Source organism: Macaca mulatta, chromosome X (genome assembly GCF_049350105.2).
Source record: "Macaca mulatta isolate MMU2019108-1 chromosome X, T2T-MMU8v2.0, whole genome shotgun sequence".
Classification (NCBI taxonomy): domain Eukaryota; kingdom Metazoa; phylum Chordata; class Mammalia; order Primates; family Cercopithecidae; genus Macaca; species Macaca mulatta.
In genome coordinates, this window is record NC_133426.1 from 44,571,026 (window position 1) to 44,598,486 (window position 27,461).

Genomic DNA, 27,461 nt, shown 5'->3' on the forward strand with positions numbered 1-27,461 from the left:
CTGGAACCTGAGGAATCCATGGATCTCAGATTAGGAACTCCTAACTTGAGCAAAACCAAAAAAGGTCTTGGGACTTTCCAGAAATGGAATTGAAATGTCCATGGGTACGACCAACTTAAGATGGGGGACTAAATAGAAGAAACATTGTAGAAACAGAAAAATGTATGCCTCACATCCTTTTTTGTTTGTTATTTTGAGACAGTCTCGCTCTGTGGCCCAGGTTGGAGTGCAGTGGTGCCATCTCAGCTCACTGCAACCTCCGCCTCCTGGGTTCAAGCGATTCTCCTACCTCAGCCTCCCGAGTAGCTGGGATTACAGGCGCCCATCACCACACCCCGCTAATCTTTTCTATTTTTAGTAGAGACGGGGCTTCACCATATTGGCCAGGCTGGTCTGAAACTGCTGACCTCAAGTGATCCACCCGCCTCAGCCTCCCAAAGTGCAGGGATTACAGGCAGGAGCCACCGGCAGCGCCGGGCCTGCCCATTCTTTAGGTCCACAATGACTAGAAAATATGTCTGAAGTCAGAGCCTCAAGGTGCAATTAGCAATTAATGAGAAAACTTGAAAATAATATGAACACTATTGGTATACTATCACACCTGGTTAGATAAAAAACAATTTAGGGCCGGGAGCAGTGGCTCACTCCTGTAATCCCAACACTTTGGGAGGCAGAAGCCGAGGCAGACGGATCACCTGAGGTTGGGAGTTTGAGACCAGCCTGACTATTATGGAGAAACTCTGTCTCTATTGAAAATACAAAATTGGCCGGGCGCGGTGGCTCAAGCCTGTAATCCCAGCACTTTGGGAGGCTGAGGCGGGTGGATCACGAGGTCAGCAGATCGAGACCATCCTGGATAACACGGTGAAACCCCGTCTCTACTAAAAAAATACAAAAAACTAGCCGGGCGAGGTGGCAGGCGCCTGTAGTCCCAGCTACTCGGGAGGCTGAGGCAGGAGAATGGCGTAAACCCGGGAGGCAGAGCTTGCAGTGAGCCGAGATCCGGCCACTGCACTCCAGCCTGGGCGACAGAGCAAGACTCCGTCTCAAAAAAAAAAAAAAAAAAAATTAGCAGGGCATGGTGGCACATGCCTGTAATCTCAGTTACTCAGGAGGCTGAGGCAGGAGAATTGCTTGAACCCGGGAGGTGGAGGTTGTGGTGAGCCAAGATCACACCATTGCACTCCAGCCTGGGCAACAAGAACGAAACTCCGTCTCAAAAAAAAAAAAAAAAATTTAGAAAATATTTACAAACCATTTCCCAGGCCAGGCGTGGTGGCTAACGCCTGTAATCCCAGCACTTTGGGAGGCCAAGGTGGGTGGATCACTTGAGGTCAGGAGTTTGAGACCAACCTGGCCAACATGGTAAAACACTGTCTCTACTAAAAACACAAAAATTAGCCAGGTGTGGTGGCATGCACCTGTAATCCCAGCTACTCGGGAGGCTGAGGCAGGAGAATCATTTGAACCTGGGAGGTGGAGGTTGCAGTGAGCCAAGATCGCCCCACTGCACTCCAGCCTGGGTGACAGAAAGAGACTCCACCTCAGAAAAAGTTAACTTGTAACCTCAAAATTATAAATGTCCATTATAGGAAATTAAAATTATTAAAATGTAAAAGAAGGAGTTAGTTATATAATTCTTAAATGTCATAAATGGAGATTTACAGTGACTTTTTTGTCGTTTCATAATGCTTTGTATTTTTTCTTTTAGTTTTTTGCTATTAAAATACTATATATATATATATATATATATATATGTATTTTTTTATTTTTTATTTTTTTGGTGAGACAGAGTCTCACTCTGTCACCCAGGTTGGAGTGCAGTGGCACAATCTCAGCTCACTGCAACCTCCACTTCCTGGGTTCAAGTGATTCTCCTGCATCAGCCTACCAAGTAGCTGGGACTACAGGCGTGCACCACCACACCCAGCTAAACTTTGTAAAATACTATGTTTTTCATCCAGGAAGGAAGGCAGCTAAAAAGAGAAAAAAAAGTAATAAAATAATGTATTTTATACAATTGCATTTTATAACTGATTATTGGGTTTAGGAATATTACTATTATTTTACATAGTGATCTTGTATTCAGCAACTCTGCTAAACTAGTTCTAAAGATTTTCCTAGTTTTCTATCTAGACAAATCATGTTGTCTACAATTAACAGCACTGGGTCTCTTCCTTGGCAATCTATGCTTCCTAATTACTTTTCCTTTCTTATTACATTGTCTAGGACAACTAACACAATTTGGAGTAAATGTAATTATTATGGGCATATTTGTCTTATTTAAAAAGTTCATGTGGCTGGGCATGGTGGCTCACACCTGTAACCCCAGCACTTTGGTAGGCCAGGGCTGGTGAACCACTTCAAGCCAGGAGTTTGAGACCAGCCTGGCCAACATAGTGAAACCCTGTCTTTACTAAAAACACAAAAACAATTAGCCGGGCATGGTGGCTCATGCCTGTAGTCCCAGATACTCAGGAGGCTGAGGCAGGAGATGGAGCAGAGCCCAGGAGGCAGAGGTTGCAGTGAGTGGAGATCATGCCATTGCACTCCAGCCTGGGCAATAGAGGGAGACTCTGTCTCAAAACAAAAAACAAACAAACAAACAAAAGTTAATGTTTCTTTATTTTCACCATCAAATGGGAAGTTTGCTCTAGGTTTTTTTCAGATACCTTTCTCAAGGTAAGGCCATTTCCTATATTCTCAGTTTGCTATAAATTTTAATACTGAATTACTGATGAATTTTATCATATCTCTTTTCTATCTACTAACATGACCCTGTAGTTCTTTTCAAAAAAATTTTTGTAGAGACAGAATCTCACTATGTTGCCCAGGCTGGTCTTGAACTCCTGAGCTCAAGTGATCCTCCCACCTCAGCCTCCCAAAGTGTTGGAATTACAGGTATGAGCCATCATGGCTGGCTGAGTTCTTCTAATCTGCTAATATGGTTAATTCTGTTGGTAAAATGTTCTGGTTTTCAACAAGTCTTGTACTCCTGCCATAAATCCTACCTAGTCATAGTATTTCTTTTTTAATTCAGAGTTTTATTTAAATTGTCATTATTTTATTTCAGATTTTGGAATTTGCAATTAGATGTAAAGTTAATCTATAATTTTCTTGTTCCTCATAAAACACATTAAATAGCTCTCTCTTGCTATTATCTGATATAGCTTGCATAAATGAATCTCAAGGATTTCATAAAACTCACCTGTAAAACTATCTTAACCTGGGACTTTGATGATTTATGATTTATTACCAATTAAATTTCTCCCCATGGTTAGTAGTCAGTCTCCTCACATCTTCTATTTGTTCCTTTTTTTTTTCTGAAACGGAGCTCCCTCTGTCACCCAGCCTAGTCTATTTCTTCTTGGATCAACTTTGGATATATATATATATTTTTAAATATTATTAATATGTTAATTAAACATATTATGTATTTAATTACCCATTTTATATGTTCTTTATTGGCACAAATTTGTTAACAGTGTTATCTATTATTTCTGAATTTCTACCTTAATTTAATAATAATTGCCTTTTATTCCTAATTTTCTTTTACTCATTTTTTTCTTGATCAGTCTTGCTAGAGATTTATCTTTGTAAATTTGTGAAGAAAATTTTCCATAAGTATTTTGCATAAAAATATTGTCTGTTTTTTCTCAGGTACTTATTTTGTTATTTCTAGTATCTATATTGAGATTTTCTCATTTAAAAAGTAATACTTGTTCAATATTTTAAGATTTTAAGAGTAACTGTTGAATGTAGCAAGTGACCTGTTTGCTTATTTATCATTAGCTTTAAAAGTATGATCTTACAATACATACTGTGTTATACCTTTCTATTATCTTGTATGATATTTCCTTTCTCAAATAAAGATATTTTACTTAGAGCCAGGAAGTTATTAGCCTTACTAATAGTAATTTAAATCTGAACAAAATTAACTAATCTGCTAACTTGTTATTTTGGCTACAGACATTAACCTTTGACCTGCAATATACATCATATTCAAGATGAATCTTACAATGCATGTAAACATTTAACTTTACTGTTTTAATTTACAGGGATGAATAACAAAAGACTTTCTTTTTCTTGGATTAGCTTAATAACAGCTCACATTTCACCCTTAAGTATATTGGTTTTGAATGTAATCCTTTTTGTTTTTAATGTAGCTACATTTTTTCATCTTAAAAATATTTATATTTAGCCAGGCGCAGTGGCTCACGCCTGTAATCCCAGCACTTCCGGAGACTGAGGCTAGTGGATCACCTGAGATCAGGAGTTCGAGACCAGTCTGGCCAACATGGTAAAACCCCATCTCTACCAAAAATACATAAAATTAGCCGGACGTGGCAGTGTATGCCTGTAATGCCAGCTACTCGGGAGGCCGAGGCAGGAGAATCACTTGAACCTGGGAGACCAGGAGATGGAAATTGGAGTGAGCCGAGATGTCACCATTGCACTCCAGCCTGGGTGACAGAGCAAGACTCCGTCTAAAAAAAAAAAAATTATATTTCTCTTTTCCGGTTTGAAAGCCCCTATAAAAGCTCCATGGACGTCTGTTGTAGCTCTTCCAGAACAAGGACCTCAGGTCTTTCTGTTTATGAATCTCCAGCCTCCAGCACAATGCCTGGATCATTACAGATGATGACATTATCGATAGCCACCATCCATTGAACACTTGCTGTATTCTAGGAACTGTGCCAACCGTTATGCATGCATTACAAAAATTAGATGAGAAAAAATTATTTTTAAAAATCAGGCTCTTTTATAACAGAAAGTAGAATGATGGTTGCCAGGGACTGTGGTGAGGGGAAAATGGACAGTTGTTTAAATGGGTACAGAGTTTCAGTTTTAAAAGATGGAAAAGTTCCTGAGATCTGTTGAAAAACGACATGCATATAATTAACACTTTTATACTGTACTCTTAAAAATGGTTAGGATGGTAAATTTTATGTTATGTGTTTTTTACCGCAATAAAAAATTGTTTTTTACATCAGGCCCTCTTAAATCAAAACCACGATGAGATATTACCTCACACCTGTTGGCATGACTATTATTAGGGAAACAAAAGAAAATAATTGTTGGCAGCTGGGCGCGGTGGCTCACATTTGTAATCCCAGCACTTTGGGAGGCTGAGGCAGGCGGATCACTTGGGGCCAGGAGTTTGAGACCAGCCTGGCCAACATAGTGAAACCCTGTCTCTACTAAAAATAAAGAAAAAAAAAAATTAGCCAGGTGTGGTGGCGGGTGCCTGTAATCTCGGCTACTCAGGAGGCTGAAGCAGGAGAATCACTCGAACCCAGGAGGTGGAGGTTGCAGTGAGCAGAGATCACGCCATTGCACTCCAGCCTGGGTGACAAAAAAGAAACTCTGTCTCAAAAAAAAAAAAAAAAAAAAGAAAAGAAAAGAAAAGAATTATTGGCAAAGACATAAAGAAATTGGAATCCAAATGTTCGTGGGAATGTAAAATTTTGTAGCTGCTAAGGAAAACAGTACGAAGTTTCCTCAAAAAAATAAAAATAGAACTACCGTAGGCTCTAGTAATCCCATTTCTGAATATAAATCCAAATGAAACAAATTCATTATCTTAACCCCTACAGTCCTCCACTTTACCAGCTAAGCTATCAAAGAGCATCAAATTCATTATCTCAAAGAGATGTCTGCACTTTCATGTTAATTGCAACATTATTCACAATAGTCAAGAAGTATGTATTAGTCTGTTCTCACACTGCTATAAAAAAATACCTGAGGCCGGATGCCATAGCTCATGCCTGTAATCCCAGCACTTTGGGAGGCCAAGGAGGGTGGACCACCTGAGGTCAGGAGTTTGAGACCAATCTGGACAACATGGTCAGATAAAAAATACAAAAATTAGTCTAGGCACGGTGGCTCACGCCTGTAATTCCAGCACTTCAAGAGACTGAGGTAGACAGATCACTTGAGGTTAGGAGTTCAAGACCAACCTTACCAACGTGGTGAAACCCTATCTCTACTAAGAAAAAAAAAAGAAAAAAAATACAAAAATTAGCTAGGCGTGGTGGCAGGTGCCTGTAGTCCCAGCTACTTGGGAGGCTGAGGCAGGAGAATCACTTGAACCTGGGAGGTGGAGGTTGCAGTGAGCCCAGGTCATGCCACTGCACTCCAGTCTGGGCAACAAAGCTAGACTCCATCTCAAAAATAAATAAATAAATACAAATAAAAATATAAAAATCAGTTGGGCATGGTAGCACACACCTGTAGTCCCAGCTACTCAGGAGGTGGAGGCAGCAAAATAACTTGAACCTGGCAGGTAGAGGTTACAGTGAGCCAAGATCATGCCACTGCACTCCAGTCTGGATGACAGAGCGAGGAGACTTGGTCTCAAAAAAAAAAAAAAAAAAAATTAGCCAGACATGGTGGCAAGCGCCTGTAATCCCAGCTATTTGGGAGGTTTAGGCAGGAGAATCACTTGAACCCGGGAAGTGGAGGTTGCAGTGAGCTGAGATTGCGCCACTGAACTCCAGCCTGGGCAAGAAAACGAAGACTCCGTCTCAAAAAAAAAGAAAGAAAGAAAATAGTATACACATACAATGGAATACTCTTCAGCCTTAAAAAGGAAGGAAATCCTGGCTGGGCATGGTGGCTCACACCTATAATCCCAGCACTTTGGGAGGCTGAGGCAGATGGATCACCTGAGGTCAGGAGTTCGAGACCACCCTGGCCAACATGGAAAAACCCCGTCTCTACTAAAAATACAAAAATTAGCCAGGCTTGACGGCACGCACCTGTAGTCCCAGCTACTTGGGAGGCTGAGACAGGAGAATCACTTGAGCCCGTAAGGCAGAGATTGCAGTGAGCTGAGATCGTGCCACTGCACTCCAGCCTGGGTGACAGAGCGAGACTCTGTCTCAAAAAGAAATTTTTTTTCAAAAAGAGAAACATAAATAAAGGAAAGAAATCCTGACAAATGCTACAATACGGATGAGCCTTGAAGACTTTATGGTAAGTGAAATAAGCCAGTCACAAGAAGACAAGTACGGTATGATTTCACTTATATGAATTACCAAGAGTAGTCAAATTCATAAAAACAGTAGAATGGTGGTTGTCAGGGGCAGGGGGATGGAGAACAGGGAGTTGGATATGGAGTTTGACTTTTTTTTTTTTTTTTTTGAGATGGAGTTTCACTCTTGTTGCCCAGGCTGGAGTGCAATGGCGCGATCTTGGCTCACTGCAACCTCTGCCTCCTGGATTCAAGTGATTCTCCTGCCTTAGCCTCCTGAGTTGTTGGGATTACAGGCATGAGCCACCATGCCCTGCTAATATTGTATTTTTACTAGAGATGGGGTTTCACCATGTTGGTCAGGCTGGTCTCGAACTCCTGACCTCAGGTGATCTGTCTACCTCGGCCTCCCAAAGTGCTGGGATTACAGGCGTAAGCCACCGCACCCGGACAGAAAACTATTCTTTGTTACTTACGTTTTCGGGTCACAAAAAGTACATTGAATTGTGGGCAAGTTAGTAAACTCTATTTACCTAGAATGGAGGATTATATCATGAGGCTTTCTTCATCAAGAAAGCAGAGGGGGCTGGGCGAGGTGGCTCACGCCTGTAATCCCAGCACTTTGAGAGGCCAGTCAGGAGTTCAAGACCAGCTTGGCCAACGTGGTGAAACCTCCTCTCTACTAAAAATACAAAAATTAGCCAGGTATGGTGGCCCACCCCTGTAATCCCAGCTACTGGAGAGGCTGAGGCAGGAGAATCGCTTGAACCTGGGAGGCGGAGGTTGCAGTGAGCCGAGATTGTGCCACTGCACTCCAGCCTGGGCCACAGAATGAGACTGTCTCAAAAAAAAAAAAAAAAAGAAAGAAAGAAAGAAAGAAAAAAGAAAAAAAGAAAGCGGAGGGGAGGCTAACAGCTTTTGAGTGCCAGGTTGTGTTTCTGTTCATTCTCCTTTGATAAAAAATACCACACCTCGGCCAGGCGCGGTGGCTCATGCCTGTAATCCCAGCACTTTGTGAGGCCGAGGCAGGCGGATCATCTGAGGTTGGGAGTTCGAGACCAGCCTGACCAACATGGAGAAACTCCATCTCTACTAAAAATATAAAATTAGCCGGGTGTGGTGGCACATGCCTGTAATCCCAGCTACTCAGGAAGGCTGAGGCAGGAGAATCGCTTGAATCCGGGAGGCGGAGGTTGCGGTGAGCTGAGATCGTGCCACTGCACCTCCAGTCTGGGCGACAAGAGCGAAACTCAGTCTCAAAACAAAACAAAAACAAACAGAAAAATACCAAACCTCTCTAAATATCATCCCAAAGTTCCATGCTTATAATTTACGGTAACATTTAGTTAACTCCCGAATAGCACACATCCTTGTCAGATTGTTTTCTTACTTCCAAGCCAACATTTTTTGGGTGCCCATCCAACCTGATGCATATAAATCTTCATTTCCCATTGGAGTGTACCCAGAAGTATTCAGTATTAATGGATCATTTGTTCGTGTCTTATGCTAAAATTTGTTTAAGATGAGTAGGTGTCTTGTTTGTTCTGTCATTAGAGAGACCATATGTTAGCACAGCCATATGTGGGAGTGTTTTTATTCTTTTAAGAGTTCAAAACAGGGCATCTCCTAAGAAGCCTTAATTGCGTGTCCAAGTACAATATAAAAGCAAAACAATAACTGATGTCCTAGTCATTCCAAGCAGCTATTTATTTTATTCCATTTATTTCCAATATTAAGCTTAATGTCTAAAAGCAAAGCAAAACAAAACGAAGCAGAAACTAATTTTATTATACAGCTAGACACCGTATAATCTTGGTGCCTAAGAAAACGGTACCTGCATATTTTTGAACTCCTGAGCTCAAAGCTATCCGCCTACCTCGGCCTCCCAAAATGCTAGGATTACAGGCATGAGCTGGCGCGCCTGGCCAATACTCGCATATTCTGAGCATAATAGCAACTCTAGGCAGGGCACAGTGGCTCACGCCTGTAATCCCAGCACTTTGGGAGGCTGAGACAAGGGGACCGCTTGAACCCAGGAGTTGGAGATCAGCCTGGATGACTTGGCAAGACCCTTTCTCTACCAAGAAAAACCTTTTTTTTGAGACGAAGTCTTGCTGTTGTCAGCCCGGGCTAGAGTGCAACGGCATGATCTCGGCTCACTGCAACATCCACTGCCCAGGTTCCAGCAATTCTCGGGTCTCAGCCTCACAAGTAGCTGAGATTATAGGCACGTGCCACCACACCCGGCTAATTTTTGTATTTTTAGTAGAGACGAGGTTTCACCATGTTGGCCAGTCTGGTCTCGAACTCCTGACCTCAAGTGATCTGCCCACCTTGGCCTCCCAAAGTGCTGGGATTACAGGCGTGAGCCACTGTGCCTGGCCAAAAATTTTTTAAATTATCCAGACGTGGTGGCACATGCCTGTAGTTCTAGCTATTCAGGAGGCTGAGGTGGGAGGATCACTAGAGCCTGGAAGTTGGGAGGTTACAGTGAACTGTGATCATGTCATTGCACTCCAGTCTGCACGACAGAGCCAAAGTGAGGAGATCCCATGTCTCTCTTTCTCTCTAAAAAAAAAAAAGGGGGATTCTATAAGCCTAATCAAATGATACACTAGTATATAGCAGCCAGACCCCAAAATAAGATTATTTCCTTTCCATGCAGTGAAAAAAAGTTGTTTTTTTGAGGTTTTGTGTGTGTGTGTGTGTGTGTGTGTGTGTGTGTGTTTTAAAGAGTCAGGGTCTCCCTCTATTGCCCAGGCAGCCTCAAATTCCTGGACTCCAGCAATCCTCCCACATCAGCCTCCCGGGTAGCTGGAACTAAAAGTGTGCACCATCACGCCCAGCTAATGTTTGTATTTTTTGTAGAGACAAATGTCTCCCTCTGTAACCCAGGCTGGTCTTGAACCCCTGGACTCAAGAGGGTCTCCTGCCTCCGTCTCCTGAAGTGCTGGGATTACAGGCGAGAGCCTCTGTGCCCAGCCTAGAATTAAGTCTTAACATGGAGAAGTGTTTATTGTCCTTTGATTTGATAACTGGTTTTATCTTCAACACTACTTATAAATTTTTTAAGTGTATAATAACTTTCCCAAAGTAAAGCCTCCATTTAAATATAAAATAATATATATTTCTTACAATGCACAAGTTATTTTTTAGAAAATAGAGACCCACTTTTTTTGAGGACTTTTCAAACTAGATTTTTATGATGATTTCCCCTTTCAAAACATTTATTCTTTACCCTTTAAAAGGAATTTATGCATCTGCTGTTTTGAAAACATCTCAAGGTCTTCTTGAGAATACACATATTATACTCTGAAATCTTGAAAGAGCTGGCATTCTGGGATGTATACTCAAATTACTTAAATTCTTAAGATGATGAGCTCTTATTTTCTCAATTTTTGCAAGTTTTCAATTCTTATGGTCCTGGGTTTCTAAGTATCATATATTAATCTATGACTTTCCTCCCTCGATGTAGCAGGTTGCAATATCATGGAGTTAAGAGTCACTGCTGAGAAATATCTTTCAGGCCAAGCATGGTGGCTCACACCTGTAATCCCAGCACTTTGAGAGGTCGAGGCAGGAGGATCCCTTGAGACCAGGAGCCTGAGCAACATAGTGAAACCTGGTCTCAGAAAAAAAAAAAAAAATTAGCTAGGCGTGGTGGTGTGCACCTATAGTCTCAACTACTTGGGAGGCTGAGACAGGAGGAACACTTGAGCCCAGGATATTGAGGTTGGAAAACAGAGGGAGACCCTGCCTCTAAAAATAAAATAAAATAAAATAAATCTTCCTTAGTAAGTCTTTATCTTAAGCCTTTGAAATGCTCAGGCTAAGGTTTCTCCTCATCAAAACACAGAAGAGTGGAAGCAGAGGTTAGTGCAAGAGGGAGTCTCATTTGTGCAGTTTTTCAGTCATTTATGTGCTAAAAAGGTTAAAACTTCTAAGGCTCTGAACGTGATGCCTCCTTGTTGATCTAATTTAGAGGAATTAAACGTTTCCAAAGGAGTTTGTTCAAGAATACACGGATCTATGTTTTGGGATAGCTATGGCGGATTAGTATTCCTTGTGTGGCTGTAGGATGGTTTATTCAATAGTTCCCTATTGACATGTAGATTGCTCCCAAACTTCTGTTTGTACGAATAATGCTCATTGGCCGGACGCAGTAGCTCACGCCTGTAATCCTAGCACTTTGGGAGGCCGAGGCGGGCAGATCACCTTAGGTCAGAAGTTCAATGAGGTCAAAAGTTCAAGACCAGCCTGGCCAACACGGTGAAACCCCATCTTTACTGAAAATACAAAAATACAAAAATACAAAAAAAAAAAAAAAAAAAAGCAGCCGGGCGTGGTGGCAGGTGCCTGTACTCCCAGCTACTTGGGAGGCTAAGGCAGAAGAATTGCTTGAACCAGGGAGGCAGAGGTTGCAGTGAGCCAACATGGTGCCACTGCACTCCAACCTGAGTGACAGAGCAAAACCCTATCTCAAAAAAAAAAGCTCAATAAATAACCTTGTACATATATTACTTCAAATCTGTTCAGGTGTAATTTGCATTTCCCTTTTGTTTATTTTGGTAGAGATTAGGGTCTCACTATATTGCCCAGGCTGGTCTTGAACTCCTAGCCTCAGGCAATAACCACCCCTCACAAACCGCGCCCCCCACCTCCCGCCCAGCCTCTGCTTCCCAAAGTGCTGGAATTCCAGGCGTGAGTCACTATACCCTTCCAATAATTCACAATTGATTTGTAGTGGAACTTCTGGGCCAAATTGTAAACACATTTGCATTTTTGCTAGTTATTGCCTCTGCTGCCCCTTCTTCCCCCCGCCCCCAACTGTTTTAACACCTTAAACCCTGCATAAAACTCTTGGTATAATTTCAGTGTATGTTCTTACCACCTCCACAGTGATACTACTGCACTGGGCTACTCAAGGGTATAATGTTGGTGTCACCTCTGGGAAGGACAGGCAGGTATGACCACTACGGTGACCAGAACACATTTGCCTGTCCTCCTTCTCCATTGCCGTCTTCCTCTGTCAGTGTCACTCTCTTCAGAGTCTTTGTGAGGCCCCAGAGGTTGGGGGTTGATGAGGTTGCTCCCCAGGAAACCCTGGCACTGCCTCATCCATCCCTGCCATCTCTCTAGTGTCTTAGAATGATCTCACATCATTGAGAAGCATCTCCTACATCCCCCCGAGGCCTTCTCCGAAGATTTATAAATAATCCACCACAAAGTTTTAATGACATCATGAATTACCGAATGGGGATTTCAGTTAAACACTGCTTTTCCCGAAGGACAAAGCCTAATGGTGGAAATTTCCATACCCAAGGCAAGCCTAGTGATAAGTCACTGCTCTGCAGGGAGCCTTTGCTGATGCTCCACCACCACCCCTTCTGTCCCCTTCCCCCAAGGCAAGGCAAGGTGTTGAGTGTTCCCTTCCCAGACTTCTCTCTTTTTTTTTTTTTTTTTTTTTGAGACAGAGTCTTGCTCTGTCGCCCAGGCTGGAGTGCAGTGATGTGATCTCGGCTCACTGCAATCTCTGTCTCCTGGGTTCAAGTGATTCTCCTGCCTCAGCCTCCCGAGTAGCTGGGACTACAGGTGCACACCACTACGACTGGCTAATTTCTTGTATTTTTAGTAGAGACAGGGTTTCACCTGTTATGCCCAGACCCTCTATTCCCCAAAGAAGACCACCAGAGTCCAGAGTCAAAGCCAAGCGGCAAGGATCTTTATGACAAGTTCGAACTTGGTCCCTCCATTACACAGCATACAAGAGGGCCCTGAACAATGCGAGTGTTTGCTTTTTATAGCCCGAAAGTTACAGGGGAACAAAGGAATTCTTTTGGTTCCCGTGCTTTCAGTAAAACTTTGAACGGCTGCCTCCTTATCGGAGACTTTTCCAGGTGGTGTTTGTACTGGGCTCAGGAAGTTTGAGAGATATATGGCGATATGTGGTGGGATGGGAGGATGGGATGTGTTTGTATTGGGCTTGTTTGTTTTGAGCCCGGGGCTGAGGAATGTGCCCGGCTCCTCTCACACCATGTTGGCCAGGCTGGTCTCAAACTCCTGACCTCAGGTGACACACCTACCTCAGCCTCCCGAAGTGCTGGGATTACTGGAGTAAGCCGTGCCCCGCCGAATGAGATCGAACTTAACCTACTCCATCTTGCTTCTAGCCTCCAAGCTGTCCTTGTTCATTCCTGAGCCTAGGCTGAACTAACTTTGGGAGAAACTTTAAGCTATAGCTTATAGTTTAAAAAAAAGATGATAACAGCCCTTTCCCAAAGCAGACCTCCTTCTTGCTTGGGGACTGGATTGCCTCTGTAGGACTAACATTAGCCAGAAGATTAGAAATTATGGTTTAGGAGTCATGCAGCAGGAGGCTACAAGGTTCTGACTCCCCCTAAGCTGCCCCTAAGACCAGTACTTGAGATATTTTGCAGACCCTGCCTTTGATGGATCAGTCGGCACTACCCAGATCGAAACCCTGGCTCATCTGATCTTGTGACCCCCAACCAGGAACTGACTCAGCGCAAGAACACAGCTCCGACTCCCTATGATTTCATCCCTGGCCAATCAGCACTCCCAGCTTACTGGCTTCCCCTCACCCACCAAGTTGTCCTTAAAAACTCTGCTTCCCGATTTGATTTGAGTCATTTGAGTAATAATAAAACTCTGGTCTCCTGCACAGCCGGCTCTGCGTGAATTACTCTTTATTGCAATTCTTCTGTCTTGATGAATCGGCTCTGTCTAGGCAGCGGGCAAGGTGAACCCACTGGGCAGTTACAATAACGGTTCACTGCTGCCTCGACCTCACGGGCTCAAATGATCCTCTTGCCTCAGCCTTCCTAGTAGCTGGGAATACAGGCATGCTCCACCATGTCTGGCTAATTTTTGTAGAGACAGGGTCTTGCTATGTTACCTAGACTAGTCTTGAACTCCTGGGCTCAAGCCATCCTCCTGCCTTGGCCTCCCAAAGTGCTGGGATTCCAGGTGTGAGCCACTGCGCCTGGCCAAGTCGAAACTCTTAATAAGGTCAACTCATTGAATGATAGTTTTCTGATAGGGTTAGGGTCAGTTTATTCAAAAAAAGAGCCTCAGACCACTCTCTTTCACCAGGCTTCCCGGCTGTATTTTTATTGTCCGACTTGAAAATCCAGGACTTTTCTCAATATGAGTAAAGAGTAAGGAAACAAGTGATGCATCCCTTGTATAAGCCTGTGGTTAGAGAAGCCTGTGAGGGGCCAGGAGTGGTGGTTCGCACCTGTAATCCCAGCACTTTGGGAGGCCGAGGTGGGTGGATCACCTGAGGTCAGGAGTTCGAGACTAGCCTGGCCAACATGGTGAAACCCTGTCTCTACTAAAAATACAAAATTAGCCAGGCATGGTGGCACATGCCTATAATCCCAGCTACTCAGGAGGCTGAGGTAGGAGAATTGCTTGAACCCAGGAGGCAGAGATTGCAGTGAGCCGAGATGGCCTCTGCACTCCAGCCTGGGTGACAGCAAGACTCTGTCTTAAAAAAAAAAAAAAAAACAGAAAAGTTAGATCTCATTCACTGTCTCAGTCATAATTTCGCAAGGGTGGTTTCATTATCGCACCACTGCACTCACGTCTGGGCGACAGTGACACCCTGTCTCAAAAAAAAAAAAAAAAAGAAAAAGTTTAGATTTGATGACTGGTCAATCGGCAAATATCTGTGGGGCAAACCTTCCACCCAAGAGTGACAGGAGACAATGAATCAATTCATTCCTCTTTGGTGTCCCTGTCTCCTGCCCCAGCTTCCTCCTGCTTCCACCAGCTAGAGAAGTCCTGAGACTGACGAAATGGGGCTTCTCTGGGGCACAGTCCCACAGATTGAGCAATCATATTGCACATAAAGATGGCCAGCTTGATAACATACCATTTCATTGGCTCTCCGTCCTTCTCTGCTTTGCTCCCCCAATGGGAAACGGCATATACGTCCTCTGCCTCAGGCTTTGCTTTCTGAGGAAATCAATCTGAGATATAAAAAGAAAAAGGAGTGACAGGAGCTATAGTGTAGCTAAAATCTCTGATTCTAATTGAGAAAGGCTGATAGAGAGAAGGAGTCAGATATCGGTGAGCGATGATTCAGAGTAGAATATAGCTCAGCATAGACTCAGAAGGATAAAGGACAGAAAGGCTCCTTAGGCTGCGAAGCATCAACAGTCCTTTCGTGTTAAAAACTGAAAAAAGGCCAGGTGCGGTGGCTCACAGCTGTAATCCCAGCACTTTGGGAGGCCAAGGAGAGCAGATCACCTGAGGTCAGGAGTTCGAGACCAGCCTGGCCAACATGGTGAAACCCCATCTCTACTAAAAGTAGAAAAATTAGCCAGGGCATCTCAAAACAAACAAAAAATAATAATAATTGAAAAAAAAAGTTGGGGGGCGCATGGTAAAAAACCATAGACGTGGACAAAAGAAATACAAGAAACAGGCCGGGCGCGGTGGCTCAAGCCTGTAATCCCAGCACTTTGGGAGGCCCAGGCGGGCGGATCACGAGGTCAGGAGATCGAGACCATCCTGGCTAACATGGTGAAACCCCGTCTCTACTAAAAAAAATACAAAAAACTAGCCGGGCAAGGTGGCGGGTGCCTGTAGTCCCAGCTACTCGGGAGGCTGAGCAGGAGAATGGCGTAAACCCGGGAGGCAGAGCTTGCAGTGAGCCGAGATCCGGCCACTGCACTCCAGCCTGGGCGACAGAGTGAGACTCGGTCTCAAAAAAAAAAAAAAAAAAAAAGAAATAGAAGAAACAAAAAATTTGCAAATTATAATTATGTTGCAAAAGTTCTTAACAATTGAGAAGAAAAAAACAAATAGAAAAATCAGTGAAAGACATGATCAGAGGGTTCACAGAAAAAGAAAAGCAAGGAGTCTCAAACATGAAAAAATGTTCAACTTCACTCATAATAAGGGAAATGCAACGGATCGGTACACTGAAATATCATGTCTTGTTGATCAGATTGGCAAAAATTCAAGTTTGAAAATGTACTCTGTTGGTGAGCCTGTGGAGAAGTAGGCGTTCTCATTCATTTCTGGTTGGAGTGCAAAATATTACAGGCCCTATGGAGAGGAATTTGATCATATTTAGCAAAAAGGCAAATGCATTTACCGTTTTTGACCCAGCAATCCCACTTCTCGGAAATAAATGTAAATTATACCTGGGCATTATCTGTACAAACAAAAGTTTGGGAGCAATTCATGTGTCCATCAATAGAAAACTGATTGAATAAACCATTGTACAGGCACAGAAGGATACTATTCAGTCATTTAAAAAAAAAAAAAAAAGCATGAGGAAGGTCTCTGTATTAGTTTATTGTGACTGCTGTAACAAATTGCTATAAATTTGGTGGCTTAAGACAACGGAGTTTTATTATCTCACAGTTCTGGAGGCCAGAAGACCAAAATCAAGGTATCAGCAGGGTTGATTCCTTCTGGAGGCTCTGAAGGAGAATATGTTCCATGCTTCTCTCCTTGCTTCTGCATCACTCTAATCTCTACCTCCATCTTCACATGGCCTTCCCCTCTGTCTCAAAACTCCCTCTCTTTTTTTTTTTTTAAGGTGGAGTCTTGCTCTATCAGCCAGGTTGGAGTACAGAGGCACGATCTTGGCTCACTGCAATCTCTGCCTTCGGGGTTCAAGCGATTCTCCCACCTCAGCATCCTAAGTAGCTGGGATTACAGGCGCGTGCCACCACCCATGGCTAATTTTTGTATTTTAGTAGAGACAGGGGTTTCACCATGTTGCTCAGGCTAGTCTCGAACTCCTGACCTTGTGATCCACCCACTTCGGCCTCCAAAAGTGCTGGAATTACAGGCATGAGCCACCTCGCCCAGCCAAAACTCCCTCTCTTTTATAAGTACACTCCTAATTGGATTTAGGGCTCACATTAATCCAAAATGGTCTTGTCTTTTTTTTTTTTTTTTTAATTTTTGAGGCAGGGTCTGGCTCTGTTGCCCAGGCTGGACTTCAGTGGTGTGATCTCGGTTCACTGCAACCTCCACCTCCCGGGTTCAAGAGATTCTCCTGCCTCAGCCTTCCAAGTAACTGGGATTATAGGCACCCACCACCACACCTGGCTAATTTTTTGTATTTTTAGTAGAGATGGCATTTCACCATGTTAGCCAGGCTGGTCTCAAACTCCTGACCTCAGGTGATCTGCCTGCCTTGGCCTCCCAAAGTGTTGGGATTACAGGTGTAAGCCACAGTGCCCAACTTAAGATTCTTACCTTAATTGCATCTGCAAAGACCCTTATTCCAAATAAGGTCATATCCTCAGGTTCTGGATGAACACATCTTTTGGGGGAAAAAATTTAACCCACTACAGTAGCTGTATAATAATACCAATTAATTTCCAAAATGTATCATTATGTCTAAAAAGCAAGATGCAAAGCAGTGTTGACCAGGCACGGTGGCTCATACCTGTAATCCTAGCACTTTGGGAGGCCAAGGCGGGCAGATCTCTTGAGGTCAGGAGTTCGAGACCAGCCTGGCCAACATGGTGAAACCTCATCTCTACTAAAAATACAAAAATTAGCTGGGTGAGGTGGCATGCTCCTTTAATCCTGGCTACTCGGGAGGCTGAAGCAGGAGAATCTCTTGCACCCTGGACGTGGAGGTTTCAGTGAGCCAAGATCACACTGCTGCACTCCAGCCTGGGCACAGAGCGAGACTCCATCTCAAAAACAACAACAACCTTATTTATTTATTTATTTACTTATTTATTGAGATGGAGTCTCGCTTCCGTAGCACAGGCTGGAGTATAGTGGCACGATCTTGGCTCACTGCAACCTCTACCTCCCGGGTTCAAGTGATTCTCCTTCCACAGCCTCCTGAGTGGCTGGGATTACAGAAATGTGCCAGCAGGGCCGGCTAATTTTTTTTTTTTTTTTTTTTAAGACAGAATCTCGGCCGGGCGCGGTGGCTCAAGCCTGTAATCCCAGCACTTTGGGAGGCCGAGACGGGCGGATCATGAGGTCAGGAGATCGAGACCATCCTGGCTAACACGGTGAAACCCCGTCTCTACTAAAAAATACAAAAAACTAGCCGGGCGAAGTGGCGGGTGCCTGTAGTCCCACCTACTCGGGAGGCTGAGGCAGGAGAATGGCGTGAACCCGAGAGAAGGAGCTTGCAGTGAGCTGAGATCCGGCCACTGCACTCCAGCCTGGGGGACAGAGCAAGACTCCATCTCAAAAAAAAAAAAAAAAAAAAAAAAAAAAGACAGAATCTCGCTCTGTCGCCCAGGCTGGAGTGCAGTGGTGCCATCTCGGCTCACTGCAAGCTCCGCCTCCCGGGTTCATGCTATTCTCCTGCCTCAGCCTCCGAAGTAGCTGGGATTACAGGCATGTGCTACCACGCCTGGCTAATTTTTTTGTATTTTTAGTAGAGATGGGGTTTCACCATGTTGGCCAGACTGGTCTCAAACTCCTGACCTCAGGTGATCCGCCCGCCTCGACCTCCCAAAGTGCTAAGATTACAGGCGTGAGCCACCGCACCCAGTCAAACAGTGTTTATAGTATGCTATATTTTGTGTGAGAAAAGAGGAGAAATAAGAATACATACACATAGACACATATATGTACGTATTTATATGTGCATATATTTTCAAACAGTAATGCTAGAATAATAAACTAGAAACTGATCAAAATAGTTAACTCAGGGGGTGGGGAGGGAGGTGAGAAGACAGGAATAGAAGAGAGACTTCTGAGTATACCCTTTTATATCGTTTTGGCTTTTGAAACATGTAAATGTTCTGCCCATTATTTAAAATTATTATTATTATTATTATTATTATTATTATTATTATTATTATTTTGAGATGGAGTCTTGCTCTGTCGCCAGGCTGGAGTGCAGTGGTGTGATCTCGGCTCACTGCAATCTCTGCCTCCCAGGTTCAAGCAATTCTCCTGCCTCAGCCTCCAGAGTAGCTGGGACTACAGGCACGCACCACCATGCCCGGCTAATTTTTTATATTTTAGTAGAAACGGAGTTTCACCATGTTGGCTAGGATGGTCTCCATCTCCTGACCCTGTGATCCGCCTGCCTCGGACTCCCAAAGTGCTGGGATTACAGGCGTGAGCTGCCGTGCCTGGTCAATATATTATTATTTTTTTAAAGACAGGGTCTGACTCTGTTGCCCAAGTTAGAGTGCAGTGGCATAATTACAGTTCACTGTAATCTCAAACTCCTGGGCTCAAGTGATCCTCCTGCCTCAGCCTCCTTAGTAGCTAAGACTACAGATGCATGTCACAATGGTCGGCTACTTTTTTAAAATTATTTTTTGTAGAGATAGGGTCTTGTTACGTTGTCCAGGCTAGTCTTGAATTCCTGACTTCAAACAATCCTCCTGTCTTGGTCTCCCAAAGTGCTGGGATTACAGGTATGAGCTGCTGAGCCTGGTCAAATTAAAACCTAACTTAAACATTTTTTTGAAATCCCAAAATTGAAAACAAATTTGAACAAATGAACCTAATTCTATATCAGGTAGTATCACTACACAGAGAAAGTATTTACTTTATATGATTATTTTAATATTGAAATATAGTATATCCTTATAGGTACATATTCTAAGATAAAAATAATTGCAAACACGTCTTTTTTTTTTTTTTTTGAGACGGAGTCTGGCTCTGTCGTCCAGGCTGGAGTACAGTGGCCAGATCTCAGCTCACTGCAAGCTCCGCCTCCCGGGTTTACGCCATTCTCCTGCCTCAGCCTCCCGAGTAGCTGGGACTACAGGCGCCTGCCACCTCGCCCGGCTAGTTTTTGTATTTTTTAGTAGAGACGGGGTTTCACCGTGTTAGCCAGGATGGTCTCGATCTCCTGACCTCGTGATTCGCCCGTCTCGGCCTCCCAAAGTGCTGGGATTACAGGCTTGAGCCACCGCGCCCGGCCTTTTTTTTTTTTTTTTAGACAGAGTCTCACTCTGTTGCCAGGCTGGAGTACAGTGGCGAAATCTCGGCTCACTGCAACCTCCACCTTCCGGGTTCAAGCGATTCTCCTGCCTCAGCCTCGTGAGTAGCTGGGATTGCAGGCGACTGCCACCACGCCCGGCTAATTTTTGTATTTTTAGTAGAGACAGGGTTTTACTATCTTGGCCAGGAAGGTCTTGATCTCTTGACCTCATGATCTGCCCGCCTCGGCCTTCCGAAGTTCTGGGATTACAGGCATGAGCCACCGCCCCCGGCCATATCTTGTATATCTTATCTTGTATATCTGAAAATAAACTTTTACATTTTAATTAGAAATAAAAATAATAAAAGAAAAACAGAGAAAATGAATGAGACCAAAAGCTGTTGTTTTGAAAAGATCAATAAAATTAAAAAAATATATAAAAGTAATAAAAGAAATAAGATCAATAAAATTGAATTTTTCCATTTCATCTGTATTAACACATATATTGGAATAAAGCTGTTCATAGTGTCTCCTTACTAGCCTTTTTTGTGTGTTTTTCTTTTTTTTTTTTTTTTTTTTTTGAGACGGAGTCTCGCTCTGTCACCCAGGCTGGAGTGCAATGACCGGATCTCGGCTCAATGCAAGCTCCGCCTCCCAGGTTCACGCCATTCTCCTGCCTCAGCCTCCCGAGTAGCTGGGACTATAGGCGCCCGCCACCTCGCCCGGCTAGTTTTTTGTATTTTTTATTAGAGACGGGGTTTCACCGTGTTAGCCAGGATGGTCTCGATCTCCAGGAGGTCAGGATGACCTCGTGATCCGCCCGTCTCGGCCTCCCAAAGTGCTGGGATTACAGGCGTGAGCCACTGCGCCCGGCCATGTGTGTTTTTCTTAAGACAACGTCTTGCTCTGTCACCCAGGCTGGAGTGCAGTGGCATGATCTCGGCTCACTGCAACCTCTGCTTCACGGGTTCAAATGATTCTCCTGCCTCAGCCTCCAGAGTAGCTGGGACTACAGGCACAAGCCACCACATCTTGCTAATTTTGTTTATTTTTTGTAGAGACAAGGTGTCCCTATGTTGCCCAGGCTGGTCTCTCGAACTCCTGGCCTCAAGTGATCCTCCCACCTCAGCCTCCCAAAGTGCTTGGATTATAGGTGTGAGCCACCACACCTGGCTTAACTAGCCAGGATGTCTGTGTTACCATAGATGTCTATAGGCTCTATGGTGGTGAACCCTCCTTAATCTCTGATGCTGGTTTTTCTTTTTTTTTTTCTTTTTTTTTTTTAAGACGGAGTCTTGCTCTGTTGCCAGGCTGCAGTGCAGTGGCATGATCTCGGCTCACTGCAACCTCTGCCTCCCGGGTTCGAGCAATTCTCCTGTCTCAGTGTCCCGAGTTGCTGGAGCTACAAGGGCGCACCACCACACCCAGCTAATTTTTGTATTTTTAGTAGAGACAGGGATTCGCCATGTTAGCTAGGATGGTCTGGATCTCTTGACCTCATGATCCGCCCGCCTCGGCCTCCCAAAGTGTTGGGATTACAGGGGTGAGCCACCACACCCGGCCAATACTGGTATTTTTTTGTCTTCTCTTGCTTTTTCTCTTTCTTTTCTTTTTCTTTCTTTTGTTTTACCATTCTGGTGCATTTTTTTCCCCAGAAGCAAGGAGATCCTCAAATATTAATGGAGGCTTCAGAAAAGAGCTTGTCATTTAAAAAGAAAAAAGGTTAATGAAAGCATATTGAAAAGATAAATGAATTAGATTGAAGCGGCTCCCACTGATTAAATTTGTGATTATTTGAGCATAAAAAATAATGAATATAATTAAGCAAAACACATGAAATAAGAAAAAAAATACACCAAAAGCCCAAAACCAAACCAAATCTTATTTCTCAACCTGTGAGGTAATTATTATACATGCTCCTAATTCTGAAAATTGGTTGTTACAGGAGATGATCTAAGCAACTGTTTTGCCTTCTCCGTAGGAATTGTATTTCAGGGGTAATAAAATGGTCTTAGCTGAAAACGAAACTCTTCTTTTCTGAAGACTGCCTGCTAATAAATGGAGAAGAAATAATAAAATTGGAACAACCCCCAGTCCAGGCATGGTGGCTCACGCCTGTAATCCCAGTACTTGGGGAGGCCGAGATGGGTGAATCATTTGAGGTCAGGAGTTTGAGACCAGCCTGGTCAACATGGTGAAACCTTGGTCTCTACTAAAAATATAAGAATTAATCCCAGCTCCTTGGGAGGCTGAGGCAGGAGAATCACTTGAACCTGGGACGGGGAGGTTGCAGTGAGCTGAGATCACGCCACTGCACTCCAGCCTGGGCAACAGAGCGAAACTTCGTCTCAAAAAAAAAAAAAAAAAAAAAAGGAACAATCCCCATTTTGCTACCCTCAGTGAAATAACTGATTCAGACAAAAATTATCAATGAGTGTGTTAAAATCACTACACAAAACCATTACATCTCCCCTACATCCTGGAAACTGGATGTTCCCATGGCACTAAGTATGACTCCACAGATAACTCCCTGATTGAAAAGTAAAAACTGTTAATGTTGTAATAAAAAGATTTAGGGTGTGGGAAAAAATCATGAAAGACTTTGAAATGAATCAAAGATTCTATTCTTCTATGGAAAATAGATGTTGTCCAGGTTATCTGATTCCACTGGCCTTTTACTATTTTTGAGCTATTTTTCAAGCTTATAAGTTCTAGAATATTGAGAACACTGCAAATGATTCAGGTCCTTAGAAAAATGGAAATTGTCTAGTAAAGGTGCAGTTGATTATTGCCCTATGGATATTGACCAGTTTGAGCAAATCCATTTTAACTTTTATTCAGCCTGTATATGTGTCTGCTTTTTGGATTTTCCTTTAAACCAATTGTAATATCTTACTGGTTTCCTCACTAATTAATGAACTAAATAACGTCTTTGGCATATGTTCGTTTTGTATTTGTTTGAGAGTCCCGAGCTTACCCTTTTTTTTTTCCCAGTTAAGCTTGCTAAGGATTACCCTTATCAAATATTGTCCTTTAACAAGCAAAAAACACCTTAATTCAGTGAACAAAGTTAGCATCATTAATAATAGACACATTAAAAAAATGTGCCTCCTGGCTGGGTGCAGTGTCTCACACCTGTAATCCCAGCACTTTGGGAGGTGGAGGTGGGTGGATCACTTGAGGTCAGGAGTTCGAGACCAGCCTGACCAAACTGATGAAACCCCGTCTCTACTAAATTAAAAAATTAACTGGGAGTGGTGGTGCCCGCCTGTAATCCCAGCTACTTGGGAGGTTGAGGCAGGAGAATCGTTTGAACCTGGGAGGCGGAGGTTGCAGTGAGCCGAGATTGTGCCATTGCACTCCAGGCTGGGCAACAAGAACAAAACTCCTTCTCAAAAACAAACAAACCAAAAAGTGCCTCCTGATGTGATATATATAAAGCATACATCACCTATGTAGTATTCTTAATCAAGCTTTTAGATCTAACTTCCTCTTCACAAATTAATTGCAAGAAGATAAACAATCTGAGTGTTATGACACAGAAATAATTATATAAAGTTAAAACGTGAGACATGCTACAAAATATTTGATCATTCTCTTCCAAAAGTCAGTGTCATCAAATAAGAAAAAAGAAGGTCTGGCTGGGTGCAGTGGCTCATGCCTGTAATCCCAGTACTTTGGGAGGCCGAGGCAGGTGGATCACCTGAGGTCAGGAGTTCGAGACCAGCCTGGCCAACATGGCGAAACCCCATTCTCTACTAAAAGTATAAAAATTAGCTGGGCATGGTGGCAGGCGCCTCTAATCCCAGCTACTCAGGAGGCTGAGGCAGGAGAATCGCTTGAACCTGGGAGGTGGAGTGTGCAGTGAACCGAGATCGCACCACTGCACTCCAGCCTGGGCTACACCTCAGAAAAAAAAAAAAAAAAAGTGAGAGTCCACCTCAACAACAACAACAAAAAAAAAAAAAAGAAAAAGAAAAAAGAAGGTCTAAATTTTAAAAGGCCAAAGAGATATAAGTTTAAGACAGTCAATGATCCTTGACTGAATTCTTACTGTTAGGAAGGAAGGAAGGAAGGAAGGAAGGAAGGAAGGAAGGAAGGAAGGAAGGAAGGGAGGAAGGGAGGAAGGGAGGGAGGGAGGGAGGGAGGGAGGGAGGGAGGGAGGGAGGGAGGGGAGGGGGGAGGGGAGGGGAGGGGAGGGGGGAGGGGAGGGGAGGGGAGGGGAGGGGGGAGGGGAGGGGGGAGGGGAGGGAGGGAGGGAGGGAGGAAGGAAGGAAGGAAGGAAGGGACTATAAAAGGCAATTTTTTTTTTTTTTTTCTTTGAGATGGAGTCTCACTCTGTCGCCCAGGCCGGAGTGTAGTGGCTATTTCGGTTCACTGCAAGCCCCACCTCCCGGGTTCACGACATTCTCCTGCCTCAGCCTCCGGAGTAGCTGGGACTACAGGCGCCCGCTACCATGCCCGGCTAATTTTTTTTGTATTTTTCGTAGAGACGGGGTTTCACGGTATTAGCCAGGATGGTCTCAATCTCCTGACCTCGTGATCCACCCACCTCGGCCTCCCAAAGTGCCGGGATTACAGGTGTGAGCCACCGCGCCCGGACTTATAAAAGGCAATTTTTAGGCAATTGAAGACATTTGCAAAGGAATTGGGTATTAGGTAATAGTAAGAAATTATTGCTCGTTTCCTTACGTTTACAGTATTGTCGTGGATACATAAGAGAAAGTTATTTATTTAGAGATTGCTATGGGCTGAATGTTTGTGTCTCCCCAAAATTTATATGTTGAAATCTTAAACCCCAGTGTGATGGTGTGAGGAAGTGAGGTTGTTAGGAGGTGGTTTGACCATGAATACTCCACACTCTAAGGGATTAATACTTTCATAAGAGACTCCAGAGAGCTCCCTTTCCCCTTCTACCATGTGAAGACACAGCAAAGAGATGGCTCTATGAAATACGAAGAAGGCACTCACCGAATCTTCTTGATCTTGGATTTCCCAGCCTCCAGAACTGTGAGAAATAATTTCTGCCGTGTATAAGCCACACAATCTATAGTATTCTGCTAGAGCAGTACAAAGGAACTAAGAAAGAAAAAAAAGAATTTTTTTTTTGAGACAGAGTCTCCCTCTGTCACCCAGTCTGGAGTGCAGTGGTACGATCTCAACTCACTGCAACCTCCACCTCCTGGGTTAAAGCAATTCTCCTGCCTTAGCCTCCCGAGTAGCTGGGATCACAGGCGTGCACCATCATGCCTGGTGAACTAAGACAGAGATTAATGTTAAAGTTTTTAGAAGTGAAATATCACGATATCTGTACTTTAAAACAGTGCAGAAATGAAGCAAATGTGGCAAAAGGTTAATGATTTTTCAAACTACTTGGTAAGTACAAGGATGTTCAATTTCCTATTCTTTTTGCTTTATTTTATTTTATTTATTTTATTTTATTTTGAGATGGAGTTTTACTATGTGGCCCGGGCTGGAGTATAGTGGCTATTCACAGACTCAACTGAGTCTAGCTCACTGCAGACTGCATAGCACACTGCAGCATTGAATTCCTGGGCTCAAGTGGGCCTCCTGCCTCAGGCTCCTGAGTAGCTGGGACTAACTTTGCTCTATTTTTGAAATACTCATAATAAATAATGAGAATAAAATGAATCCTTATGTGTGGCAGCTCCATGGACATCTCATTGAAAACAATACTGACTTACGAAGGTAGCTTCATTCATATTTGTTTCCTTTTTTTAATTCACCCTTCATACCCCAATTTCATAATGGAACTTTATGACAATTAATGGTGATCAGACCGGGCACAGTGGGTGGCTCACGCCTGTAATCCCAGCAGTTTGGGAGGCCGAGGTGGGCGGATCACTTGAGGTCAGGAGTTTGAGACCAGCCTGGCCAACATGGTGAAACCCCATCTCTACTAAAAATACAAAAATTAGCCAGGTGTGGTGACGGGCACCTGTAATCCCAGCTACTGGAGGGGGCTGAGGCAGGAGAATCACTTGAACCCAGGAGGCAGAGGTTGCAGTGAGCCAAGATTGCACCACTGCACTCCAGCCTGGGTGACAGAGAGAGACTCTATGTCAAATAAAACAAAGCAAAACAAAACAAACAAAAAAAGAAAATGAATGGTGATCAACTCATAATGATATAATAACCTGTATTCAATTTCATTAATAACTTTTCAGTGGTACGCCCATCTAACAGCAACCTGGTGACAGGAGTGGCCATCATGGTGGTCTATTAATTCCTGAGTACCAAATAATTAAGTGAAAATTCAATATTTTTGTTTGTTTCTTTTTACTTTTCCATGAGCTTTCAACTCTGAAAAAAAATTCTATTAAATTAGACAAAATCTATGTATGTAAAGAAGTTCAAATGGACTGTTCCCCAGAGTCAAATAAATCATTTATGGCCCTGGGGCCTAGGGTATTTTTCAAGCACATAATTGTAATAGACAGAAATATAGGCACTGGAAGATCAAATCTTATAGCTAGTGGCAGGATTGAAACGAGAATATTTAGGTATTCTGAATATTGGGTATATTTATTCCTCAATGGCCCTCAACAGGTGGGCCCCCACCTAGAGAACACTTGGACATGTGTTATAAATGGGATTGTTTTGGGTTGTCATAATGACTGAGAGTTGCTTATGGCAATTAGTACCTAGAGGCTGTGGATGCTAAAAGTGAGGCAATTTCAGAGAAAGTCTCACACAATAAAAAACAAAACAAAACGAACTGTCCTAATTCAAATGCCACTAACTCAGCTTCCCCTACCACATCACCACACACTGAGAAATTGCTACCCAAATACAACTTAATGTCAATTTGGCTGATTAAAGGCACAGTGTAATAACGAAGAAAATTCAAAACAGACAAGAAAAAAGACAATTTCTTTTTAGCCATTGATATTTTTAAGAATAAAATGTCACCGGCACAGTGGCTTACGCCTGTAACCCCAGCACATTGGGAGGCTGAGGCAGGTGGATTGCCCAAGGTTGGGAGTTCGAGACCAGCCTGGCCAGCATGGTGAAACCCCATCTCTACTAAAAACACAAAAATTAGCCGGGTGTAGTGGCAGGAGCCTGTAATCCCAACTACTTGGGAAGCTGAGGCAGGAGAATCACTTGAACCCAGGACGCCGAGATTGTAGTGAGCCGAGATTACACCATTGCACCTCCAGCCTGGACAACACAGCGAGACTCCGTCTCAAAAAAAAAAAAAGAAAAAAAAGAATCAAATTTCATTTCCACTGATAGTTGTTTCCTGTTTGTATTAAACTTTACTTGGATTTTTAAGTCAAACATCAAATGGAAGAACTGTGACATCCTGAAGTACACTGAAGAAATCTTGAGATTAAAGCTAATTCACATGAAACTTATATGTTGGCATAAGCTGAGAACCAAAATTAAAATGAACTGAACTAATTTACTAAGAAGCAAAAGCAATAAAGCAAGCAAACAACAAAATTTTAAAAACCAGTATAGTGAGCTCATTTGACTTGAAAGTGAAACTCCTTTTGTTTTCCAAACTCAGCAAACTGGAAGGGAAAAAAGAACCATAATATACTCAAAACA

At 43.3% G+C, this 27,461-nt stretch overlaps 1 long non-coding RNA gene across 1 annotated transcript in view; it reads right to left on the minus strand.

Moving 5' to 3' along the window:
* Positions 1-14,873: 14,873 nt before the first annotated feature.
* LOC114674935 (uncharacterized) overlaps positions 14,874-27,461 on the minus strand; it is a 32,176-nt gene continuing 19,588 nt past the window's right edge. The window contains exon 3 of the long non-coding RNA XR_003726027.2: positions 14,874-14,970. This is a non-coding gene — a long non-coding RNA (uncharacterized LOC114674935). The remainder of the gene's footprint in view (positions 14,971-27,461) is intronic.